At 52.2% G+C, this 24,263-nt stretch overlaps 2 non-coding genes across 2 annotated transcripts; both read left to right on the top strand.

Moving 5' to 3' along the window:
• The first annotated feature begins 6,980 nt into the window (after positions 1-6,980).
• Positions 6,981-7,052, top strand: TRNAG-UCC (transfer RNA glycine (anticodon UCC)). Its single transcript has one exon. It is a non-coding gene; the product is annotated as a tRNA-Gly (tRNA).
• A 10,819-nt stretch (positions 7,053-17,871) lies between these two features.
• TRNAQ-CUG (transfer RNA glutamine (anticodon CUG)) lies at positions 17,872-17,943 on the top strand. Its single transcript has one exon. It is a non-coding gene; the product is annotated as a tRNA-Gln (tRNA).
• Positions 17,944-24,263: the final 6,320 nt, after the last annotated feature.

Genomic DNA, 24,263 nt, shown 5'->3' with positions numbered 1-24,263 from the left:
TGGAAACAGAGCAGGGATTTAGAAACTGCAAAGCAGGGATTTAGAAGCACTTTCCAGGGATATAGGCATTGTGTTAGGTAAGCTAAAGCTCAGCTAGAGTTCAGACCAGCAAAGGACATCAAAGGCAACAAGACCTTCTACTGCTACATTAGTAGTCAAAGGTTGAACAAGGAAAATGAGGCCCTGTTGCTGAATGACACAGGTGAGTAAGTGACAGCAGACACAGGTAAAGCAGAGATACTTAATGCCTTCTCTGTCTTAGTCTTCACCAACAAGGTACACTCTTGTCAAATCTGCAGATGACTCCACTTGCAGGGGACTAGTTGATATGCTCATGGGCAGGGATGCCATCCAGAGGGACCTGACAGGCCAGAAGAAGGGGCCAAGAGGAAACTCATGAAATTCAAGAAAGGCAAATACAAAGTCCCACCCCTAGGAAGGAGGAAGACCTTGCAGCAATATGGGCCTGGGACTGATGGGTTGAGGAGCAGCTCTGCAGGAAAACCCCTGGGAGATTTTCAAGACCTGACAGGATAAAGCTCTGAGCCACCTGGTCTGACCTCACAGCTGATTCTGCTTCAAGCAGGAGGTTGTATTAGAGACCACCTGAGGACCCTTCCAACCTGAATTATCCTATGACCCTGAAGAAGTGCATGTGATATTCCTGTTAGGTCAATTTTAACAGCTTCCTTTTAATTCTGTGAAAAAAAAATATTTAGAGTTGTTTTCACATGCTATGTAAAGGCAAAATACAGGTGAAAACAAATATGATCGTTATTTATTCCACTACTTTTATTAACTTGTTGAGATATTCATACTATAATAAAATAAATATGTCTAGATGGTGATTTTTAAAACACTAGTTTTTTTTGTCTTATTATTCTCATTTTTAAAAATGAGAATTGTCATTATGATCCTTGTGAGTTCATCAGGGTGAAAACAATTTTGCTGGAAAATGTTTTTTGCCTATTTGAAAAAAAACCAACTGTGAACATCATTGAAATGATTTCAATTAAAATCCCTCACCAGTTTACGGACTTGGATCTAAAAAGCATATCAGACTTTAAGGTGCATCTTTTATATCCAATTTTGGATCCATTTAATACACTTGAAAAGGTGAATTCTCTCCCCATTAATTGTAGAGTACAATTCCTAGATGATCAGCTAAAATTTAGACAATGACACTTTTCAGATCAAATGAATTGCCACTAAAAAGGGTTCAAGAACAATAGTTGTATTAGCAGCTGCAGCCATTTTACTGTGATCAATTTATACGCAGAAAGTTGGGAGTGATTAGTGCAGCATCAGGACCCTGTAAAGTCTAAAACTGCTGGAGGAATGTATTTGACACTAAAATCTCAATAAAAATAATTACTGTTGACTTATGAAGCCTGTTCCAAATCACCACCTCGTTAACAGTAATATTAGCATTAACATTATTGCTCTTTGCAGTTCACTGTTTTGCCCAAATATAAATGTAGTATAAGCTTGTTTATCAAAATGTAATTTATATATACAAAAAAAGTAATGAAAGAGGATTTAGTATCTTTCTGTAAAGATAATCACCGATCCAACCTGTCTCCTCATTTATGTCTGGTATGAACATATGCAATGCACTTCTCTCCAAAATAAAATCATGGACATCGGGTGCAAGAACTTACAAGACTGAGACTTGAGGAAGTTCACAAGCAAGGCTGAAGGAGACCAAAATTTGAGCCTCGTCACATGAAAATAAGACAATCAGCTACACATTGGTCCCATCTTATGAGGCTTCTCCAGATTTTTGTGTTTCCCTTTTATCCTTGAAGTCATATATGGAGCAGAAATCAGAAGTGTCTTTAAGTAGCCATGGTTCCACAGACTTCAGCAAATCTCTGACAGTTTAGAGCAGGCTGTGACTGCTTGTTGTATACAGGAGCATAATTCTACACAGAGGCCTTTGAGACCTTGTCAGCAGGCCTTTGGACCATTCCCTGAAGGATCCTGTCTCTGGATAGATGACTGCAGGACTGACTTTTCTCCCTTGCCATGTTAAACACTGCTCTCGTTTTCAGATAATTCTAAGAGTTCTGTGGCCCAGTAGTTTCAGCACTGAGCTGGAAAACAAAATCTCTAAAAATGTGATCATATTATCTGAGTTGCAGATAGATAATAAGAGCTTCATGTGTCCTTGTCATGCCATTTTGAGGGAGGCAGTATCATCCAGAATGATGGTATCCAGCCCACAATGATAATCTCTTTTACAAGCCCTGCACAGATTTTGTGCATGGGGCAGGAGCAGGATGGGTGCTGTGACTCAAGCCCACTAGAAGCTCCAACAATTGCTATTGCTTCTTTTCTTGTATCTAATAAAGGAGATAAGGAGGGGGAAAAAAGACGGGAGGAAGCCAGATCCTACAGAAAGAGACTTCAGTGCCTGCATTCACAGCGTGTAGAATAAAGATCTTCTAATATGGTGAATGCAGTTCTGGGTGCAGTTTAGCTGACTGAAGCTGTAGGTGTCATGGAGCTATCCATGCCATCACGACCTAAAGGATTACCTGGCCTGTGGCTGCATACGGATTGTGACTGCATGTTTGTAGGATTCTATAATACACAAGAACATGGAGGCTTTATCCTTGAAATTTCTCTACTTTATTACAGATTACCACAAATACCACAAAAATCACCACTAGCAAGTATACCTATGATTAATAAAGCAAATATATATTTCTCAAGCTATTACAAATTATTATCAGCAATCAATAGTATAGCAGCAATCAATAATAATGGCAATAAATAATAGCAACAATCAATAACAGCGACACTCAATAATAGCAGCAACAAATGTATATATAATATTACAGGTTACTACAAACTTCCTCTAGTAAAGCGAACTTATCAACAATATATGTGGTGGGGTGACCCTGGCTGGATGCCAGGTGCCCACCAAAGCCGCTCTATCACTCCCCCTCCTCAGCTGGACAGAGGAGAGAGAAAATATAATGAAAGGCTCATGGGTCAAGGCAAGGACAGGGAGATCACTCAGTAATTACCATCACGGACAAAACAGACTCAACTTGGGGAAATTAGTTTAATTTATTACCAGTCAAATCAGAGTAGGATAATGAGAAATAAAACCAAATCTTAAAAACACCTTCCCCCCACCCCTCCCTTCTTCCCGGGCTTAACTTTACTCCTGAATTCTCTACCTCCTCCCCCCTGAGCGGCGCAGGGGGACGGGGAATGGGGGTTGCGGTCAGTTCAACACACGTTGTTTCTGCCGCTCCTTCCTCCTCAGGGGGAAGACTCCTCACACTCTTCCCCTGCTCCAGCATGGGGTCCCACCCACGGGAGACAGTCCTCCACCAACTTATTCACTGACCTTGGTGTCTGCAGGGTTGTTTCTCTCACATATTCTCACTCCTCTCTCCGTCTGCAGTTGCTGTTCCGCAGCAACTTTTCCCCCTTCTTAAATACGTTATCCCAGAGGTGCTACTACCGTCGCTGATGGGCTCGGCCTTGGCCAGCGGTGGGTCCGTCTTGGAGCCGGCTGGCATTGGCTCTGTCGGACACAGGGGAAGCTTCTAGCAGCTTCTCACAGAAGCCACCCCTGTAGCCTCCCCACTACCAAAACCTTGCCACGCAAACCCAATACAATATAACAGAATATATACTTATGATAGATCACTTATATGCGCCTACATGGTACCAAGAGCACTAAACCAATCCCAGAGGGCGGCCAAACTATCCGAGAGGGTAGGACAACCCAATCTCAGAAGGGCATCCACCCATCTCAGAAGTGGGAGGACAAACCACACTGACTCCAGAAGTGGGTCCAGAGGGGACCAAATAAAATAACAGAGTCTTACCTCAAAAGTGATCCACATCATGGAATTTGGGGTGAGGCAGGTGTCCCTGGCAAGGGTCCAAAATCTTGTAGAAAGTTCATGCAGAGAGCTCAACCTGTTTAGGAAAAGGAAAACTATATGCAGAGCACAGGCAGGAGGAAGGGAAAAAGGCATGAGCACAAGCACTGGTGCTGGCAGCACGAGGGAGTATCAGGCAGGGCTTGGGAGGTCCTGGCTGAGGGGCTGGGGGGAGCAGAGTGGTGCAGTGGAAGTGTGCTGGACCCATAACCCAGAGGTTGATGCATTGAAACCATCCTCTGCTAATGGCTTTTTCCCCCTCACTCCAGCGGCAGCAGCCACTGCCTCTCCCTTGCATCATTCAGCAAGTTTTAACCTGCACTCCTGTGCTCCAGCTCCGTCAGCCCCTTCATCTCTGCCACCGCCACCTTCTCTCTCCTTCGCCTTCTTAGAAGCCAGCACTCCCAAAGTGCCCCTCCGCAAGGCAGACGGGTGGGTGTGCAGCGGTAGGCAGAGCTCCCCCCACAAGGAAGTGGGGGTCCTGGGGACACAGGTGTTTCTCCCTTCCCATCAGGCAGCTCAATCCCAACTTCCCAGCCGCAAGCGGGACCTCTGGGAAGCTGCAGGTGGGGAGGAGGACAAGGCTGGTGCTACTTTGGGAAACACCAATGCGATCAAGTTGAGCATCTGGGGGTTTTCTCCATCCTAGTCTCTTTGCTGCCATGCCCACTGGCAGGTCCAGCCAGGAGCAGGGCTGAGCAGGTATTCCCAATGGGCACTGTATTGGCTATATGTGGCTAGGTGTTGGCAGGGGAGGGGAGAGGGGGTGCTGCAGGGTGGCCTCTGTGAGCAGAGGCAAGGGGCTGCCCTGCGCCGCACACAGCTGGTTCCATCTCCACAGCAGACCCACTACAGGACACAGCTGAGCCATTAGCAAAGTTTGTGGCCTCTATGAGAACACAATCCAGAAAGGGTAGCAAATGCCAGACACAGAGAGGCATGTTGTGGTTTGACCCCAGCCAGCAGCTAAGCACCACGCAGCTGCTCACTCCTCCCCGCTGCCAGTGGGAAGGGGAGGAGGATTGGGAAAAAAAAGTAAAACTTGTGGGTTGAGATAAGAACAGTTTAATAACTAAAGTAAAATTAAATATAATAATAACTAATAATAATAAAAATATAACAATAATAACAGTAATGAAAAGGAATATAACAAAAAAAAAGAGAAATAACACCCAAGAAAAGACAAGTGATGCACAATGCAATTGTTCACCACCCGCTGACTGATGCCCGAGCAGTGATCTGCCCCTCCTGGCCAACTCCCCCCCGTTTATATACTGGGCATGACGTTCCATGGTATGGAATTTCCCTTTGGCTAGTTCGGGTCAGCTGTCCTGGCTGTGCTCCCTCCCAGCTTCTTGCACACCTGCTTGCTGGCAGAGCATGGGAAACTGAAAAATCCTTGGCTTAAGATAAGCGCTACTTAGCAACAACTAAAACATCAGAGTGTTATCAACATTATTCTCACACTAAATCTAAAACACAGCACTGTACCAGCTATTAAGAAGAAAATTAACTCTATCGCAGCCAAAACCAGGTGTCGTGGTTTAACCCCAGCCAGCAACTAAGCACCACGCAGCCGCTTCCCCCTTCCCCCTCCCAGTGGGGTGAGGAGGAGGAAAGAGGGGAAAAAAAGTAAAACTCGTGGGTTGAGATAAGAAAAGTTTAATAACTAAAGTAAAATATAATACTAACAATAGTAATAATGAAATATAATAATAATAATAGTAATGAAAAGGAATATAACAAAAAAGGAGGGGGGGGGGAAGAAAAAAAACCAACCAACCAACCAAAAACCCACCAGTGATGCACAATGCAATTGCTCACCACCTGCTGACCGATGCCCAGTTAGTTCCCGAGCCATGATCTGCGCCATCCGGCCAACTCCCCCCCGTTTATATACTGGGCATGACGTTCCATGGTATGGAATACCCCTTTGGCTAGTTCAGGTCAGCTGCCCTGGCTATGCTCCCTCCCAGCTTCTTGCACACCTGCTTGCTGGCAGAGCATGGGAAACTGAAAAGTCCTTGGCTTAAGATAAGCGCTACTTAGCAACAACTAAAACATCGGAGTGTTATCAACATCATTCTCACACTAAATCCAAAACACAGCACTGTACCAGCTACTAAAAGGAAAGTTAACTCTGTCCCAGCCAAAACCAGGACACCAGGACAAGGAGGAAGGAAAAAAAAAGGGTCAGAAAGAGCAGAGGGAAAATGCATCCCCCCTGTGCTGCTTGGGTGGGTAGTCGAGTCTGGAGTGAAGGAGTGAAGTTGAGCCTGGGTAAGAGGGAGGAAAGGTGGTGTTTTATGTTTGTCTTTCTGTGTCTCACTATGTGAATCTATTTCAATTGGCAATAAATTAATTTCCCCCATGTTGAGTCTGTTTTGCCCACAACAGTTTTTGCTAAGCCATGTCCCTTCCTCACCTGGAAGCCTTCTCATCCTATTTTCTATGCCCTACATCCCAATGAAGGTGGGGAAAGGAGTGAGCAGCTGGGTGCGCATTTGGCTGTTAGCTGTGCTTACACCATCACACAGACAAACACACATACACTTGCATAGTACATGCACAGCTGGCACACGTATGAACACAGATGGGGAACAGTGCCATTATCTGCAGCCCTGAAAGCACCACTGACACTCACACAGGCATGAAGAAGTAATGAAAAGGAATATAGAGGCCCGATCCTTTTCTTCCTCTCTGGCTGCTGAGGACTGGAGATCAGTATTGGAGTCACCCCTCCACTCCATTCCACATGCACACCAGCAGGTCCCTTGAACCAGGCTGTACCATAGGTCTGTGCAGAGTCGGTGCCTGGAGCTCAGTCTTGGTTTGTGCAGTGTCCTGCTCCAACCCTGGGCAGTCCCTGATGCAGATGTCCTCTAGTCAGTGGCTAGTGCAGCTTGAGATTTCCTAGCCAACATCTCACACATACAGAAACATAGATACTCTGTAGCAGCTTGTGGTAGTGTGTGTGCAGGGGCTTGAAGGAGAAGAGCAGCCAGCCTGTGGAGGAGCAGGAGGCAGACAATCTGTGAACCGCAGGAGCAGGACAAACCATTGCAGCACAGCGCGTTGGTGGTATAGTGGTGAGCATAGCTGCCTTCCAAGCAGTTGACCCGGGTTCGATTCCCGGCCAACGCAATCAGAGTTTTTTCGGTTTGTTTTTTTTTTTTTTGGCGGGCTCCACGGTGCCTTGCCTCTCCTGCTCCAAAACCGCCCACGCAGCTTCGCCCAGCCAGTTCAGCCCCCACCACTAAGGAACCCAGCACAGAGCAGATGCTCGGCAGGCAACCCTGCTGCTCACTGTAAAAGCCATGCTCGCAGGCCCACAGCAGCCCTGGTTCCACGCAGCCTCTGGCAACACTTCCATGTCCCCCAGCCCGTGCATCTCTGCCTGCTCCCACACCTGTAAGGGGGAAACCCTCAGCCCTGCTGCTGGGTCCCACAAGAACAGCCCCAGGTCTTGTAAGCTCCGTTGTGCAACCCTGGATGGATGTGATCAGAGCAGCACAGAGGCAGGGTGCTGTCCCGGTAACCCTGGGTGAGAGGCAACAGCCTCTACTCTGGTCCTCCATTCCCTGCCATGATACATCTGCTTGTGCTAGGCAGGCTCTCTCTGCATCCGTGGTTCTCCCCAGTTTCTCTCCCAGGGATCCTAGATGAGGGTGCTGGTGAGAAATGCTGATACAACGTCAGCTGCTTGGGGCCCTGGAGGACACTCCGCTGAGACCAGTGTATTCTTCCTGCTGAGGTGGCTCCAGGCTGGGCTCCTCACTGTGGTGTTGGTACAGGAGCCAGAGGAGAAGGATTTTTGGTCTGGCCCAGAGCTGGACCTGCTGTTGCTGCTGCTGCTGCTGGTTGCACCTGGCAAGTAAAGCATGCTGCTGTGGCAGGGTAAAGATGAACATTGAGAATGCCTAAGTGGGGCCCAAGGCATACACAGTGCTTCATGAGGCCAGGTATGCAATTTGGGGATACAGTGGCAGGATGCTTGTTCTTTATATAAGGGCTCAAAGTCACACTGGAGTGAATTTGCTTTCTATCCTCCTCTGTCTTTTCCATCTCTCCAGTGCTGGCTGGTCAAACTTGGGGTTTCGTCCCCTTCAGAGCAGATGCTGGTATGTACAATGCCTGTGTTCAGAGCACAGCGTTATCTTCTCTATAGCACTCTTTCCTGAAAACAGACTCTGGTACACACTGTAACTTGGTTTGAAATACTCTGTTTAACAATCAAGCCTGCATGTCTCAGAGACCCTATGCCCCAGACCATGTGCCGGGCCGCTGACCTATCTTGTCCAGGCTCTGGCATTGCAGAGACATCCTGAAGTTTACTGGAACTGGATGTAACGATGTTCCTGGTAACTGAGCACTGAGACACCCTCATTTCTCTTGCAGCTTATGGCCTGTGGGCCAAGGGAAACACGAGGAGCCTCTCACAAGTAGACTCTTTACCTCAAGGGGGCAAAGCTTCTCAAGTCTCTGATTCCAGGGTTGCTTAAAGAAAAGAGCAATGATGTTCTTTGCTGTGCTGACAGTCAAAAACCAGGCTGGGCAGTGGGCTTGTATGGAGGGTTGGATTGGCACAGTATTTAGAGACTCCCACTCTGTCATCAGCAATGCTACAAGAAGGTGGAGTTACAAAGAAGGGGATTGTGATTGCTCTGTTCCCTACTGAAATGCCCACCCTAATCCCATCTTGCAGTCACATTGCCTATGTCCAGACCTGAAAACCAGCACTTTCCTCCTTTCCACTCCATACCCATCCCCTGGAGTTTATTCCCACAACACCAATGAAAGTGCCATGGCTGGTTTCATATGATTTTGTGAACAACAATTGAGAGGACTGAAAAGTTAATTCAAAAGGTCTGTATTAACATTCAGAATGAACAATTTGGCAACTGGCCCACAGGGCCGTGATCACCAGGTTACAGACTGGACTCTGAGGCTTTTTGGTGCTCTGCTCTAACTTCAGGGAGCTCTATCCACAGGTGGCGGTAAGCTCAGGACAGAAGCCAGTGCTCTTCCTTGTTACAGTGCTCCAGCTACAGGAGGTTATGGAAAGGATGGAGCCCGACTCTCCTGAGAGGTGCACTGCAAAAGGGCAAGAGGCAACAATCACAAGTTGCAACAAGGGAAATACCAGCTGTCTTTTGGGGAAAAGAAGTGACAGAGCTCGCGGTGCAGCCCTGGAAGAGCTGCTCAAGAGACAGTGACCTCTCTGACAGTGGCAGCGTTCAGGAGTCAACAGCACAAGGCCCAGAGCCTGCTGAGGAACCTGGGAAGTTTGGTCTGCTTGGAGCAGGAGCAGAGGACTTCCAGCGGTCCATTCCAACCTTCATTATTCTGGGGTGCACTGAGTCTCATGGGCCCTTGAGCAACCACCAAAAGGCAAGGCCTTGGAAGGCAACAGCAGCACAAGATTGCATAGAAGCACCAGTTGATTCAGGAATGGTGCTAAAATGTGTGGAAATGCCCTTGACAAAAGCAGAACTTTGGGGCTGTGAGCTCTGGTATTCCTGGCCTGCCTGAGGCAGGGCCACCGTGTCCCCTGAATTCCACAGCAGGGTGACTCATGTTGGCCTGGAGTTCAGGGTTTTTCCCAACTCTTCCACATCACCGTGACTCCCAGGTGCTCTGGGAGACTGATGCACTGTCCCTTTGAAATCTGAAATGCATGGAATGGGCCACCCCATCCCTGACCCAGGACGAAGGGCTGTGAGCTTTTGGCTCCCTGCCCTGACCTCTCCTCAGAAGCAGGCCATCCAGGCCTTGGGCCTCTGGGATGAACTTGCTGAGCAAACAGGTCAATTCCGGTGTGGGTCTCATTCAGGGAAGGACGCGGGCATCTCTTTGATCACCTCCTTCGCATTGATTTCCTTGTTTGCAACAGTTTCTCCAATTCCCAAGCCAAGCCCAGACCCCTTGTTGAAAAAAGCGTGAGGGTCTTGTCAAGGCATTAGGAGACATGACTGTGGAGATCCCATGGAGAAGTCACTTGAAAGAGACCTGCCTGACCCTCTGGTCTACTTTTCTCATTATGAATCTGACTTCGTTCCGTGCGCTCAAGGGTAGAAAAAACAGGCTATTGCTATTGCAGAGGCTGATAAGAGTAAGCAAGGTCCTCATGGCCCTCACTCCTGCCCACAAGGGGCTTCCCTCCAGCCCACAGCAGTCCTTCCTTGTCATTGAGCTTTACCACATCCTTGGAGACGTCTTCTCCCAGCATCTCCTCTGAGCCTACAATGACCCACTGGGAGAGAGATGTCTCCCAGGGCTAGCCTGAGGCTATTCAGTGAAAGCACTTCAGAGCTGACTTGAGGTGTCCCTCAAAGCTGAATTTGACCGTGACTGGTTGCCAAGCTCACTGTGAAGAAGGCGATGTAATGAACGTGATCTGTGTGATGGAAAGGTGCTTAAAATCTCTGCACAGCTAGCCTGAGACCTCTGAGCCAATTGGTCTTAGCAGGCCTGGACACAAATTAATTCTATTGCTGTTAGATGATATGCAGTGGGAGCAACACATTACAGGTGAAAGAGGCAAGGGCTTAATCACCAGTGAGGCTTGACCAAGCAGCAACTACTAGGTGTTTAGATGCTTCATGAGCAAGGAATGTTTGTGGCTCCCTCAGGGCTCTGGGACACAGCATAAAAGCCTGCACTCCTCCAGGCTCTGCATCCTCCTCTCTGGCCTTCCTTTCCTCGAGGAACAAGGTAAGTCTGAGTCCACTCCATCTCTCCCTGTGGGCTGAACTGCTGTCATGGTGGCTACTCAGGTTGATACTTGGGCTGCCTCAGCTTGGCCCTGCAACAGAACGGTTTAAGGGCTGCTGAAGCTGGCAGATCATTCCTTTTGGAGCGGGAAGGAAGACAGGGACCCTGCAGCAGCAGGAGCATGGCCACGGCTTGCAGACGGCTGGCTGTCCTCGTCCCACCTGGCAGGAGGGACCTGTGCTCACTGCTCCTCGCTGCACAGCAGGCCTCACCCTGCCTCCTCTGCCTCTGCTTTGCTCTGAGCTCCTTGAGAAAGGGCTCGTTCTCTTCTGCTTTGCTGAACCTCCTGCTGACGGGGGGAGGGTGCCAGAGTTAGGGAGTGGTGTTGGTGGGCTGCGATTGTCACGAGGTAGAGCCGAATGGGAACAGGCAAGCGCTGTGTGTGGAGCTTGTCCTTGGGAAATGGGCCATTCTCTGTGCCTCCCTGAACCCTGCCACCGTGTTTCTTGGTCTCTGTTCTGTGCCACTACATTTCCTCCTTCTCATTAAAGACTTTGTGCAGCACAGCTGGAGACTCGTGGTGGTTTGTTCTCCTCCTCCCTCAGTTAGCCACATACTCTGCAGGGAAGAGCATTGGCCTTTGTCCTGAGCTTACCGCCAGTTGAGGGTTGAGCTCCCTGAACTAATACCATCACCAAAATAAGCAAGCAGGCAAGAGAAAGATCAAAAAGCCTCAGATAAAAGGAGCATGTGTCTGTAACCTGGTGATCACAGCCCTGTGATATCTCTCATGGTCAGCCTTGAGTCCCACCACTGAAAGCATTCAAGAGCTGCTGTCATTTCTTCTGCCAGTGTACCCAGAGGGTCTTGCTCAGGAAGCAGCGACTTTCCACTGCCTGCCCTGGCAGAGGACAGAAGCAGGCTTATGAACTGGGCTGAGATGACAACACTTCCTGAGGTGGCAGGAAAAAATGGACATGTGTGCTCAGCGGAGTTTGTGGAGGGCGCCTTCAGAAACAGGCAGGGAGAAGTTGCCTTTCTGAGCCTTAATCTCAGCGAGAGTCCTGGCATTTGGAAGTGAGGTTTATGCCTCCTTTCCTTTTGCTGATGCACCTTGCTACTCACAGGTGTTTTGGAGGCAAAAAGCACCTAAGCTGCTCAGCAGTAAAGCAAGGCCTCCTACATGCAAGCATGCAGCCAAGCACAAAGGAATATCCAGTGTCGCCGTTTAGTCTTGCTGATGATGCATTTCTCTCCTCAACGCTGCACCACCAAAACCTCTCAGCAGTCATTGCTGCTCGAGGTGCATGAACTTTGGGGATGGTGCACGAACCTTGGGGCTGGTGCATGTCTTCCCCTGACAATGCTTTTGCCTGTGCTTCCACTGTTGGTCGAATCTTCTCCCGGCAGCAAGTGCAAAGCCTTCAGCGCAGTTTCCTTCCTCCGCAGAAGACCTGAACATCTGCATGCCAGATGCCCTTATAGGGGCTCCACTGGTGTCACCGTGTGGCTTTTTTCACATCTCTGCACAGCTAGGGGCTCTTCCAGGGCTGCTGAAAGGACATTGATGTGATTAAGGACTTGGTTCATCTGTCATACAAGTACAGGCTGGGAGAGCTGGGGTTGGTTAGCCTGGGGAAAGGAAGGCTGAGGGGGCACCTTACCCATGCACCTGGGGCGGGAGGGTGGACAGGCAGACTAAAGAAGAAAGAGCCATCCTGTTGCAGAGGTGCCCACTGAATGGGCAAGAAGCAATGGGCAGAGGCAGAAATACACAAAATGCCTCACAGAGTAACTGTTTTTACTGTGAGGGAAGTCAAAGACTAGTGTCCCAGTTGGTCAGATGTGAATGTTAATACAGACCTTTTGATAGGTCCTCTCAACTGTTGTTCATAAACTTTGTATGAAAACCAGCCATGGCACTTCTCTCTTTCATTGGTGTTGTGGGAATAAACTCCAGGGATGGGTATGGAGTGGAAAGGAGGAAAGTGCTGGTTTTCAGGTCTGGACATAGGCAATGTGACTGCAAGATGGGATTAGGGTGGGCATTTCAGTAGGGAACAGAGCAATCACAATCCCCTTCTTTGTAACTCCACCTTCTTGTAGCATTGCTGATGACAGAGTGGGAGTCTCTAAATACTGTGCCAATCCAACCCTCCATACAAGCCCACTGCCCAGCCTGGTTTTTGACTGTCAGCACAGCAAAGAACATCATTGCTCTTTTCTTTAAGCAACCCTGGAATCAGAGACTTGAGAAGCTTTGCCCCCTTGAGGTAAAGAGTCTACTTGTGAGAGGCTCCTCGTGTTTCCCTTGGCCCACAGGCCATAAGCTGCAAGAGAAATGAGGGTGTCTCAGTGCTCAGTTACCAGGAACATCGTTACATCCAGTTCCAGTAAACTTCAGGATGTCTCTGCAATGCCAGAGCCTGGACAAGATAGGTCAGCGGCCCGGCACATGGTCTGGGGCATAGGGTCTCTGAGACATGCAGGCTTGATTGTTAAACAGAGTATTTCAAACCAAGTTACAGTGTGTACCAGAGTCTGTTTTCAGGAAAGAGTGCTATAGAGAAGATAACGCTGTGCTCTGAACACAGGCATTGTACATACCAGCATCTGCTCTGAAGGGGACGAAACCCCAAGTTTGACCAGCCAGCACTGGAGAGATGGAAAAGACAGAGGAGGATAGAAAGCAAATTCACTCCAGTGTGACTTTGAGCCCTTATATAAAGAACAAGCATCCTGCCACTGTATCCCCAAATTGCATACCTGGCCTCATGAAGCACTGTGTATGCCTTGGGCCCCACTTAGGCATTCTCAATGTTCATCTTTACCCTGCCACAGCAGCATGCTTTACTTGCCAGGTGCAACCAGCAGCAGCAGCAGCAACAGCAGGTCCAGCTCTGGGCCAGACCAAAAATCCTTCTCCTCTGGCTCCTGTACCAACACCACAGTGAGGAGCCCAGCCTGGAGCCACCTCAGCAGGAAGAATACACTGGTCTCAGCGGAGTGTCCTCCAGGGCCCCAAGCAGCTGACGCTGTATCAGCATTTCTCACCAGCACCCTCATCTAGGATCCCTGGGAGAGAAACTGGGGAGAACCACGGATGCAGAGAGAGCCTGCCTAGCACAAGCAGATGTATCATGGCAGGGAATGGAGGACCAGAGTAGAGGCTGTTGCCTCTCACCCAGGGTTACCGGGACAGCACCCTGCCTCTGTGCTGCTCTGATCACATCCATCCAGGGTTGCACAATGGAGCTTACAAGACCTGGGGCTGTTCTTGTGGGACCCAGCAGCAGGGCTGAGGGTTTCCCCCTTACAGGTGTGGGAGCAGGCAGAGATGCACGGGCTGGGGGACATGGAAGTGTTGCCAGAGGCTGCGTGGAACCAGGGCTGCTGTGGGCCTGCGAGCATGGCTTTTACAGTGAGCAGCAGGGTTGCCTGCCAAGCATCTGTACCCTGCCATGGCAGCATGCTTTTCTTGCCAGGTGCAACCAGCAGCAGCAGCAGCAGCAGCAGCAGCAGCAGCAGCAGCAGCAGCAGCAGCTCTGTGCCAGGCCTAAAAAGCCTCTCTCCTGGCTCCTGTGCCAGCACTGCAGTGAAGAGTCAAGCCTGGAGGCCTCCCAACAGGCAGTCTCAGTGGGTTTCAAGGCTGCAGGGAGACAAGGGCAGTGGCTTGAAACCCCAGGGGAAAGCTGGACATTTTTTGAGCAGGAAAGGCTGCCAGCAGAAGGTGGAAGAAACCCTGGAGCCAGGCTGAAGAGACGTCTGTCTGCATTGGCCAGGAATCGAAGCCGGGTCAACTGCTTGGAAGGCAGCTATGCTCGCCACTATTCCACTAACGCACCTGCGTGCAGTGCTGCCTCCTGCTCCTCCAGATCAGAGCCTGGCCGGCCTCCGCTCCTCCACTTCACAGACAGGCGGGCTCCTCCCTCCAGCCCCCGCACACACACTTTCTCAAGCCGCTCCTCATGCTACCCTGATTAGCAGGGCAGAGAGGGCTGGAGCAGGTAGTTGTGGCCGAGTGGTGAAGGCGATGGACTAGAAATCCATTGGGTTTCCCCGCGCAGGGTCGAATCCTGCCAACTACGGGGCACGCTCCCCTTTTGGGCTCCCTGCAGTTGAGCACGCTGCAGCCATGGGACTCAGCTCCACACTGTACCTGGTGCCCAGGAGACAGTAAAAATCCCCTTGCCTACAGCCCTTGTCCTCCTCCCTCCCCGAGGCACCTGGAGCTGAGCCAGGGACCTCTTGATCTGCAGTGAAATACTTTCCCCTGAGCAACAGCCCCTGCAGCAGGCAGGCTGGGGCCACACTCCCCATGCTCACATCTCCACCCACGTCCCAGCCCTCCCCATTTTGCTTTTGCTTTTGTCTCCTCTGCCTGTTTGCTGCATGCTCTGGCCTGTGGATGGGGCAGGGAACCAGCAAACACAAGCCCCAAAATGCAGGCCTCAGCACTGCCACCTCGTCCCTCACCCTCACCAAGAGGCTGTACCAGCTCAGGCTGCCCAGAGCCTTCCTGGGACACCTGGCAGCATTTAAGACTGGCCACCACCCAGTCCGGATGGGCCAGCCCTGCCCTGGGGCGACTGGGAACCACCTCCCCCCCCAGCAAGTGTTGGGCAGGACAGGAATGGCGCAGGCACGGAGAGGAGGGGTTTCTCTGGCTCTTTGCACCCTGCATGGTGGCGGGGGCAGCCCTCGGCTGTTGGGAAGCAGCAAGGGCAGGGCTTGCGCCAGGAGGGAGGACAAGCCAGGAGCTGGGAGGGAGTGCAGCGCAGCACAGCACGGGCAGGGCAAGGCCCTCGCAGCCGCTGTGAAAGGCAAGGCGTTAACTGCTATACAACTTGCTTAGAGGAACGAACACTGCCTAGCACTAAGAGCTTTTACCTCAGGGTCAACCTGATTAGCCCACCCCTTAACATCAGTAATTTGACTGGTCGACACAACTGTTTGTAAACAAACCTAAACCCTGCTTTCCTCTATATCGGGGTCCTCCATGCTGGGGTTGGCGCACTGCTACGTGCACAGGTGAAATAGGAGAATTCATTCCCCTGGTAATTCTCTGCTAAGCGTCCTTGTCTCCCTCCTCGGCCAGCAAAGAACTGACTTTTACACCGGCTACAGTCCCGCAGCCTCCTGGGAGCTGGATTTCTGGGCAGGGTTGCAGCCCTCCTGAGCTCACTGGAGAGCAGCTCCTCTCCGCCCTGCCAAGCAACAAGGCTGCCCCCTCGCTCCGGGTTTCCTTCGGTGCCTGCAGAGCCAGCTGGGGTGGTGAAAGAGAAAGTCCCCAGCCAGGGTTATGGGCAGGAGCTGTGGGGAGAAGGGCAAGGCAAGGCCCTTGAGCTACCCACCCCAGGCCCAAAGGAGGTGAACTTTGCAGGGAGGCAATTTTCCTGCCCGGTGAGGGCACAGGAAGGACAAAGGGAAGGAGGCGTGAGTGCTGGCAGTGCCAGGGAGCATCAGGCAGGGCTGTGGGAGGTCCCAGCTGAGGGGCTGGGGGGAGCAGAGTGGCGCAGGCTCTTCTCTCTGGGTGGCCTCCTCACTGGAGGCTTCTTGCTCCTCTGGGGCTCTGCTCAGCCTGCTGACCAGCTCTTGCTGCAGCCCCAGCTCCTCTAGAAGGAGAAAGGGGCATACCTGTGCTCACTGTTCCACTCTCCCCTACAAAACTCACATTCTGCATGCCTCTCCCCACATACCCTCCAACAACCCTTCTGGTGGAAGGCATTTCAGGGAGCCAGAGAGTGCATCCTCCTGCTTCAAGCAGGCTCACACCACCTCATCAGTGCTTTGTCCTTTTGGGTCATAAAATTACCTTGAGGACAGACATTTCACAGCCTCTCGGCACCTCTGCTCCCATGCTTAGGCACCCTCAGGGTGATCATTTTGGTTCGTGTACCCAGTCACAAACTGCCTCTTCAATTTCTGACCACAGCGCTCATCCTCCAGCCATCGCCGTAGCCTCCTTGTAGGCACTGGAGGCTGCTATTCGATCCCCGCTAAGCATTTTTCTTCTCCTAGCTAAGCGAGCCTTGCGTCCTCAGCCTCTCCTCCCAAGGCCAGAGCCCCTGGCCCGACTATCCTAGGGATCCTCCGCGGAACTTGCTCCAGTTTATCCTCACCTTCCCTTGCTTCCCCAGATAGTGCTTCTTCCCCTTTTTTGGAGATGGGGCAACTTTTCCCTCTCCTTAGTCATCAGCCAGCTCCTCTGCCCTCTGCTCCCGAAGCTGGAGAGCCCTGAGATGCGTCCTTCCCTCTTTCAGGCCCAGTGGCACATTGTGTAGGTGCCAATCCAGGATGTGGCATTGACCAGCAGGATTTCAACCCAGCAAGTTTCCCTGAACTGGCACTTCCTCACCAGCAAACATGGACAGCACCAGTGGGAAGAGGGGCAGGTGGGAGAAAAGGCCCACCAGTAAGAGGCCAACAGGGACATCGCAGCTCTGGGGCGTTTCTCTCCGACACTGCTGACAGGACAGAGACATCCTCACGCAATCCCACCACAGGTTGCACGAGCACTGGTGGCATTTTTCAGAAGGACCGCAGTCAGGAAGTAGGAGCCACAGAAGAGGTCTTCCTGGGCACACAGGAAGAGGAAGAGGGGACGTGCACGAGGGGGTATGAGAGTGTGCCGGAGCACGTTGTGATTGAGGGAGATGCTGAAGGAGCTGCTTTGGGTCCTCCTGCCAGCTCTTGCCTCTGCTGAACCTCATCCCCTGCCCTCTCTCTTGGTCGCCTCGTTCGGCAAGGGCAGGAGCTTGGCTAGGAGTGCAAGCGAGAGTAAGGGTATCTGGTTGACGGCCGCTTCGGATGAGCTACAAGGTGAGAAAGAGAGAGGCACTAACTTAGGCAGGCAGATTGAGAGGCTGTCCAACACGGGGGTGAAGGGAGGCAGCAGCAGAGACGGCAAGTGCAAGCATCGAACGAGCGATCGCTGGTACCACGAAGGTACTCTGTGAGGTTCAATGTTGAAGAGGTTAAGCTGGAAACTTCATAAGCAGGTCTAATTAGGCGAAACCAAGATTCTCACAGGTTACCAGCCTGGGTCTTGTAAGAGAGGGCATGCCAGGCTTGCGCAAAGAGCTCTGGCACTCCCTTGAAAGCTCCTGTGAGTAGAGAGTGCCCGGTGGGCCCTGGAGGAAGGCTGCACTTGGTTGATGGCCAGGGAGACGGAGAGACTGCCAGGCTCAGCCAGGAGCCTATGGCTCAGCGAGGGTGGCCACAGGGGAAAGGCAGCATCTGTCCAGGTGGTCCCATGGTGTAATGGTGAGCACTCTGGACTCTGAATCCAGCGATCTGAGTTCAAATCTCAGTGGGACCTCAAGCTTTTGGCTCCCTCAGGGCTTTCCTCAGCATGCTTACACCTTATCCCCTTGCCTTGCTGTTGGTCAGTTGTTTAATGCCCTCTGATCTTCCTTCCTTTCTGTGCTCCCAGCCCAGGGACTGACATCCGTGCCCCTTCTCCTGCCCTGTGCCCACCACACCTCTGCAAGCTTTCCTGAGCGCTGGCCCCTGTCCCCTCTCTGCTCCTGTGTTCTGATGGCTGCTGCTGGATGAGGCATCCAGCAGTGGCTCAGAGAATCACACACCACCTGAGGTGGAGATCATAGCAGTGCAAGCCGGCTCAAAGCAGGGTCAAGTCAGGGATGTTTTTTCATTGGCCTTGCCTGGCTGGATGTTGGACATCTCCCAAGAGGGAGGATCTCCAAGCTCCCTGGGCAAACCGTTTCCCATCTTGTCCACCACTGTGTGTGGCATTCCTTGTCTTTCCAGCCCTGTCCATTGCTTCTTGTTCCATCCATTTCTCTGAGGCTTTTCTGTCTTTCTCTTGCCCGCTTGCTTGGGTTTGGTGCGCTGGTATCAGGCCAGGGAGCTCCACCACAACTTGCAGTGCCCCATGCATGGGGACAGACTCACTGTCATGGGAGAGAGCAGGTTTTCCCAACAGGGCAGGGAGGATGTGAGCGAGCGACCACGTGCTGCCCTCGATGCTCAGCTCGGCTTAAACCATGACATCCTTGCAGAGGTGGTTGGCCAGCTGAAGGGGGGAGAAACAAACCACACGAGTCTCCAGCTATGCTGCACAAAGTCTTTAATGAGAAGGAGGAAATGCAGTGGCACAGAACAGAGACCAAGAAACATGGCGGCAGGGTTCAGGGAGGCACAGAGAATGGCCCATTTCCCAAGGACAAGCTCCACACACAGCGCTTGCCTTTTCCCATTCGGCTCTACCTGTGGCTAATCGCAGCCCACCAACACCAGTCCTAACTCCGGCACCCTCCCCCCGTCAGCAGGAGGCTCAGCAAAGCAGAAGAGAACGAGCCCTTTCTCAAGGAGCTCGGAGCAAAGCAGAGTCAGAAGAGGCAGGGCGAGGCCTGCCATGCAGCGAGGAGCAGTGAGCACAGGTCCCTCCTGCCAGGTGGATGAAGACACCCAGCCCGTCTGCAAGCCGTGGCCACACTTCCTGCTGCTGCAGGTTCCTGTCTTCCTTCCCGCTCCAAAGGGGATGATCTGCCGGCTTCAGCAGTTCAGACTGCAGCGGGGGGAGCAGGCACAGCCCTGAGCCCCCCAGACCAAGGGAGCCCCCAGAAGAGATGGGAACCCCCCCGGCGCTGAGGGAGCTCCCAACAGCAGCGGACAGAGAGGATCCCACGGCTGTGCTCTGAGGGAAAGAGGTGAGGATGGGGCCCGGCAGAGTCACCACCACCGGAGAGGCCTCGATGAATACCGTCGAGTCAGCGCAGCGGGCGACACAGGGCTCACTGCAGCTGCTTGCAAGTGGGGTTGGGCCAGAGGTGCCGCAGGGGCATGGGGGACAGGGTCTGAAGCAAGACATCTCTCGGGAGGGAGGCAAACCTGAAACACAGAGCAGGCAGGGAGCACGAACCTCAGTATCAGTCTGTCCTTCTTCTCCTCAGCTCTCTCTGTGGACACACTTTGGTTTCTGAACACCCAGTGTGCCTACATCTCCCACGGCCCTCATTGTGCCCTCCGAGTTGCATGGCACAGGAAGGCTGACCCACTTTGGGAATAGGAGCCAGCACAGTGGGTTTAAAGCACCTGTGGCAAGACAGATCACACCCCATCTCCAGAACAAACATTGCTGCATTGAAGAAAGCACTGGATGCACTTGGCCATTTCGTTAGAGACCATCTACTGCAGGTGCAAATTCTGGTGGGCAGACCTCCCTGCAGTTGAGGCCCATTGATCCCCTTCTGCTTTGAAAGAAACCCCTGTTCCCACCTCTCCCAGCCACGCCCACCAAAAGGGAAAGGGGTGACAGCCCTTAAACCGTTTCTGTGCAGGGCCAAGCTGAGGCAGCCCAAGTATCAACCTGAGTAGCCACCATGACAGCAGTTCAGCCCACAGGGAGAGATGGAGCGGACTCAGGCTTACCTCGTTCCTTGAGGAAAGGGAGGCCAGAGAGGAGGATGGAGCCTGGAGGAGCGCAGGCTTTTATGCTGTGTCCCAGAGCCCCGCGGGGCCACAAACATTCCTTGCTCATGAAGCATCTAAACACCTAGTAGCTGCTGCTTGAAGACCTCGGTGATTAAGCCCTTGCCTCTTTCACCTGAAATGTTGTGCTCCCGCTGTATACCACCGAACATCAAAATGATTCATCTTCGTCTCCGCTTCATAAGGCCAATCAACTCGGAGGTCTCAGGCTAGTGGGCAAGGAGATTTTGAGTGGGTTTGCGTAGTTTGGATTGCCTTTGTCACTTTGCCTTCTTCATGGTGAGCACGGCCACCAGTCATGGTCAAATTCAGCTATGAGGGACACCTCAAGTCAGCTCTCAAGTGCTTTCAGTGCAGGCACTCAGGCTAACCCTGAGAGACATTTCTCCAATGGGTCATCGTAGACACACGGGACACTGTGAGTTGTTCAAGCAGAACGTCAAGACTGCACAATCCCGTATGGGAGAAGAGACTCGTCTCACCAGGGATGTGCCAAAGCTCAACGGCAAGGAAATTCTGTTGTGGGCTGGAAGGAAGCCCCTGCGGGCAGGAGTGACAGCCACGAGGATGATCAGAGATGCCTGTGTCCTTCCCTGAATGAGACCCACACCGGAATTGACCTGTTTGCTCAGCAAGTTCATCCCAGAGGCCCAAGGCCTGGATGGCCTGCTTCTGAGGAGAGGTCAGGGCAGGGAGCCAAAAGCTCACAGCCCTTCGTCCTGGGTCAGGGATGGGGTGGCCCATTCCATGCATTTCAGATTTCAAAGGGACAGTGCATCAGTCTCCCAGAGCACCTGGGAGTCACGGTGATGTGGAAGAGTTGGGAAAAACCCTGAACTCCAGGCCAACATGAGTCACCCTGCTGTGGAATTCAGGGGACACGGTGGCCCTGCCTCAGGCAGGCCAGGAATACCAGAGCTCACAGCCTCATTTCTCCAAAAGTTCTGCTTTTGTCAAGGGCATTTCCACACAGTTTAGCACCATTCCCGAAACAACTAGTACTTCTATGCAATCTTGTACTGCTGCTGCCTTCCAAGGCCTTGCCTTTTGGTGGCTGCTCCAGGGCCCATGAGACTCAGTGCACCCCAGAATAATGAAGGTTGGAAGGGACCGCTGGAAGTCCTCTGCCTCTGCTCCGAGCAGACCAAACTTCCCAGGTTCCTCAGGAAACTCTAGGCCTTGTCCTGTTGACTTCTGAACATTGCCGCTGACGGTCAGGTTCTCTGTCTCTCGTGCAGCTCTTCCAGGGCTGCACTGCAAGCCCTGGGGGCTACCAGGAGATGGCAATGGCTCTCACAGCTGAGCCTCCCAGGCCCACAAGTGGCCCACCAGGAGACGACAGTGAGGGTGCCAGCACTGTGAGCAGATCCCAGGGTACAGGGGGTAAGGTCTGCAGATGGCTTGAATGGAAGTTTCATGTGGTCCATATAATGACACATCAAGGATGCCCACTCCTCTACCTCATTCTCAGCCGGGTTGTTTCGTCCCACTTTTAAAACCCACCTAGTTCTAGGTTTGATCTCAATGAGCCAAGAGGTCGGAGTGGGCTCCATGGCACCATGAAGAGCACAAGGGCTGGTGTGTGCAAGGAATGCCACCTGCTCTGCATTTCATTTTCATGCCAGTGACTAGAAGCCCCTTCTGGAAAGAGGAGAGAAAGTCTGTCCCAACACAGCTTTCACTGCAAAGCCCAGAGGGAGCCTTCACTCCTAATCCTGATTCTTAGGTCCCGTCCACCTCCAGACCTCACCCCATGGCCCTGGGAGCTCCTCACCAGTGCTAGCACCCTCACTGTCGTCTCCTCGTGGCCCACTTGTGGGCCTGGGAGGCTCAGCTGTGAGAGCCCCTGGCTGGTAGGATGGGGACCAGGCCTCAAGGCCCTGCTCAGGTGAAAGCGTACCTGTTTGGTGGATACATGGTTGGCGTGGGTCATCTCAAAAGGTCCTTTGCAACTCAAGCTGTGTGATGAAAGCTGAGGGGAGGGATCGTTGCCCTTCCCTCGGCACTGCAGAGGCCACGTCTGGATTGGTGTGCCCCAGTTTGTGTCCCCAGGGACACCAGGGACGAGAGGTGGCGATGATCTCTCATGGAGCGGGGTACTGGCAGAGGATCAGGCAGAACGTAAGGGCTGGAGCATATGACGTATGGGGTGAGGCCGAGGACACGAGGTTTGTGGAACCTGGCGGAGATGAGCAAGGTGGGGAGGAGGGGATGGAAGTGCTGTCTCCCACCAGCTACAGGAGGTTATGGAAAGGGTGGAGCCCGACTCTCCTGAGAGGTGCACTGCAAAAGGGCAAGAGGCAACAATCACAAGTTGCAACAAGGGAAATACCAGCTGTCTTTTGGGGAAAAGAAGTGACAGAGCTCGCGGTGCAGCCCTGGAAGAGCTGCTCAAGAGACAGTGACCTCTCTGACAGTGGCAGTGTTCAGGAGTCAACAGCACAAGGCCCAGAGCCTGCTGAGGAACCTGGGAAGTTTGGTCTGCTCGGAGCAGTGGACAGGAGCAGAAGACCTCCAGAGGTCCATTCCAACCTTTGTTATTCTGGGGTACACTGAGTCACACGAGCCCTTGAGCAACCACCAAAAGGCAAGGCCTTGGAAGACAGCAAATGCAGGAGATTGCATAGAAGCACCAGTTGATTCAGGAATGGTGCTAAACTGTGTGGAAATGCCCTTGACAAAAGCAGAACTTTTGGAGAAATGAGGCTGTGAGCTCTGGTATTCCTGGCCTGCCTGAGGCAGGGCCACCGTGTCCCCTGAATTCCACAGCAGGGTGACTCATGTTGGCCTGGAGTTCAGGGTTTTTCCCAACTCTTCCACATCACCGTGACTCCCAGGTGCTCTGGGAGACTGATGCACTGTCCCTTTGAAATCTGAAATGCATGGAATGGGCCACCCCATCCCTGACCCAGGACGAAGGGCTGTGAGCTTTTGGCTCCCTGCCCTGACCTCTCCTCAGAAGCAGGCCATCCAGGCCTTGGGCCTCTGGGATGAACTTGCTGAGCAAACAGGTCAATTCCGGTGTGGGTCTCATTCAGGGAAGGACACAGGCATCTCTGATCATCCTCGTGGCTGTCACTCCTGCCCGCAGGGGGCTTCCTTCCAGCCCACAACAGAATTTCCTTGCCGTTGAGCTTTGGCACATCCCTGGTGAGACGAGTCTCTTCTCCCATACGGGATTGTGCAGTCTTGACGTTCTGCTTGAACATACTCACAGTGTCCCGTGTGTCTACGATGACCCATTGGAGAAATGTCTCTCAGGGTTAGCCTGAGTGCCTGCACTGAAAGCACTTGAGAGCTGACTTGAGGTGTCCCTCATAGCTGAATTTGACCATGACTGGTGGCCGTGCTCACCATGAAGAAGGCAAAGTGACAAAGGCAATCCATACTACGCAAACCCACTCAAAATCTCCTTGCCCGCTAGCCTGAGACCTCCGAGTTGATTGGCCTTATGAAGCTGAGACACGGATGAATCGTTTTGATGTTCGGTGGTATGTATACCACCACCATTTGACGTATACCACACCATTTGATGTATACCTGGTGGTATACAGCGGGAGCACAACATTTCAGGTGAAAGAGGCAAGGGCTTAATCACCAGTGAGGCTGGACCAAGCGGCAACTACTAGGTGTGTAGATGCTTCATGAGCAAGGAATGTTTGTGGCCCCGCGGGCTCTGGGACACAGCATAAAAGCCTGCGCTCCTCCAGGCCCCGCATCCTGCTCTCTGGCCTCCCTTTCCTCGAGGAACAAGGTAAGTCTGAGTCCGCTCCATCTCTCCCTGTGGGCTGAACTGCTGTCATGGTGGCTACTCAGGTTGATACTTGGGCTGCCTCAGCTTGGCCCTGCAACAGAACGGTTTCAGGGCTGTCACCTCCTTTCCCTTTTGGTGGGGGTGGCTGAGGAGGGCTGGGAAGGGGATTTCTTTCAAGCAGAAGGGGATCAATGGGCTCAACTGCAGGGAGGTCTGCCCACCAGAATTTGCACCTGCAGTAGATGGTCTCTAACGAAATGGCCAAGTGCATCCAGTGCTTTCTTCAATGCAGCAATGTTTGTTCTGGAGATGGGGTATGATCAGTCTTGCCACAGGTGCTTTAAACCCACTGTGCTGGCTCCTGTTCCCAAAGTGGGTCAGCCTTCCTGTGCCATGCAACTCGGAGGGCACAATGAGGGCCGTGGGAGATG

Source organism: Gymnogyps californianus, chromosome 11 (assembly GCF_018139145.2).
Source record: "Gymnogyps californianus isolate 813 chromosome 11, ASM1813914v2, whole genome shotgun sequence".
Lineage (NCBI taxonomy): Eukaryota > Metazoa > Chordata > Aves > Accipitriformes > Cathartidae > Gymnogyps > Gymnogyps californianus.
Note: the sequence above shows the minus strand (reverse complement) of the source record. Positions and strands in the feature narration are given on the sequence as shown.